The sequence below is a fragment of the Nansenia antarctica genome (assembly GCF_963989245.1).
Source record: "Nansenia antarctica genome assembly, chromosome: 3".
In the NCBI taxonomy this organism is placed as follows: Eukaryota; Metazoa; Chordata; class Actinopteri; order Argentiniformes; family Microstomatidae; genus Nansenia; species Nansenia antarctica.
The window spans coordinates 6,090,172-6,092,714 of NC_137688.1; positions in this window are offsets into that span (position 1 = coordinate 6,090,172).

Here is a 2,543-nt window from a genome sequence, read left to right on the forward strand (position 1 = left end):
CATTCAATCACTGTCAGTGTGGATGTGTGTGTGTGTGTGTGTGTGTGTGTGTGTGTGTGTGTGTGTGTGTGTGTGTGTGTGTGGATGTATGTGTGTGTGTGTGTGTGTGTGTGTGTGTGTGTGTGTGTGTGTGTGTGTGTGTGTGTGTGCGCGCACATGCGGGTCCGATGATAAAGCCACTGGATGGCAAAACGTTTTTATTAATTAATTAAATAAGGTCAACAAGACTGTGTTGTCATTTTAAATGGTGAAACCAATATGCACACAAATAACATCAACTAAAAGCTAAACATCTATACTTTAACCTCACAGTAATGTTTGAAACAATTCAAACGTTTGGTTTATCGAGCCAAAGGAACACTATGTTCCATTGTGATAGAGCCAAGTACACAAGGGAAAGAACAGTTATAAATAGAGCATGGGCCTCATTTATAAAAAAGTACTTGAACGTCATCTTTGACTTTCACGTAAGCACATTTTTCTAAACGGACGTAAGCATTATTTATAAAACGGGCTGAGATGGTTTAAAATTGCGTACGTGCTTCCTTCTATAAATACCAAATATACTTGGAATTGAACGCAGGTGAATGAGGTTTGTATTAACGCCCTGTGATAGCGCCTCAATTAAGTCAAGTGCTATAAATAGGCTTGATTGAGGTGTTGAGCAGAACCTTTGACGAGCAAGATGGCAGAAAGAACCAAAAAGAAAAATTATAGTGAGGAAGAGATTGATTGTCTATTATCAGAGATCGATGCCCGATATCAGACGCTGTTCGGCAGCCTCAATAGTGGCATCACTACAAAATCTAAAGCTGTTGTCTGGCAGTGTGTCACTGCCAGTGTGAATGAAGTTGGAGAAGGGGGGAGAACACTGGCGGAGTTGAACCCCAGGGTGGAGAGCACCTGTACAGGGACAGGTATGGGCCTGTTGCAGCGTGTCCTCCTCTCCAAGCCTGGGGATAGTTGGTCCCACAAATCAATGAGAATGGCTCTCGGGAACCGTTAGCCATTCATCGTCGTGGGCAAAAAAGTCTGCCAGGTCCCTAAACACTCTCTCCCTACGAAACGCATGGTTTGCCAAGTCCTCCAATAAAACAAGCACAGCCATGGTTGAGTGTCAATTTTTTTGCTTACTGTAGTAGAGTATATATAGGATAGTCTTTAATGTGCAACACCTGAGGAATCACTATTAATTTATCACGCCTCAATTTAGAGTGATTACACCATACAATAGCCTAATGATGGCATATAAAGGAAGACTGAAATACAATTATAAACATCAGTTCCCTTTAAATATTGAATTTAACAAATTTTCTCGGCTGGTAACAACATCGTTAATTTTATTACGAGCCACTTAAACTTCGCATGAATTACAGTAGGCAACGTTTTTCCAGTGCGGCTCACATGCCTGTAATAACTCCGCATAACCAATAGGTAATGTGCGTAAGCAAATGAATACTCGACGTAGATCTATTCGTTGAATACTCGACGTTGATCTAAGCACGTTCTATAAATGAGGCCCCAGGTCAGGGTTGCAACCAACGTCTTAACACCGACATCAACAGTTTTACACCAGCCTATATCTCTCTCTCTCTCTCTCTCTGTCTCTCTCTCTCTCTCTGTCTCTCTCTGTCTCTGTCTCTCTCTCTCTCTCTCTCTCTCTCTCTCTCTGTCTCTCTCTGTCTCTGTCTCTGTCTCTCTCTCTCGAATAATGATACCGTTATGGATTAGATTTGAAAGCGTATCAGTTTGTAACTCCCACTTGGGTTTCTGACTCTTTGGTGCCTTTAATCTTCTTGTGGTGTGTGTGTGTAGTCGGACAAGCTGAACTCTTGTATGAAGCAGCTGAAGAGGCAGCTGGAGGAGGCTGAGGAGGAGGCCCAGAGAGCCAACTTCAACCGCAGGAAACTGCAGAGGGAGCTGGAGGACGCCACCGAGTCAGCTGACGCCATGAACCGCGAAGTTAAAAGTTGATTATCATTAGTAAAAAATAATAGTAATAAATATTGCAATATTAGAAAATTGACAGCACTGTAAATAGTGTCATTCTTGCACAATACATTGCACCCACAATGGTGGGTCTTAGGCTAGCCTACTGTCGTGCGCCCGAACATGCGGGAGAGAAAGTTAGATTCCCCTGGCCCTGGTAAACACGGGGATGTGTGTATTTTGATGTTAGCCCCCACCCGGGGATATGTCGTTTTTGATCATAGCCCCCGGGGGTTTGTTGACCTGTTGGCTAAAGTTGTCATACGAGTCCCCTCTCCCACCCGACACCCTGCCTTGATCTTTAGAAGTCGCCATTCTATTGAAATGCTAAATGTTTTCTATTCAAATCCTTGATCATCATAACGATCTTACATCTCTACACAAGAGTGACATTCTCCCTTGTAACTTATTTGTAATTTTTGATTCCCGCATAATTATTGCTCTACTGCCCCTTTCACCAACTGTTGTGTCCTGTTTATACCGCCAGTGGGCGCTAGTATGCTAGTGATGTATGCAGTTACGGAAGTGATGTATGCACTGACGGATGTGAAAGA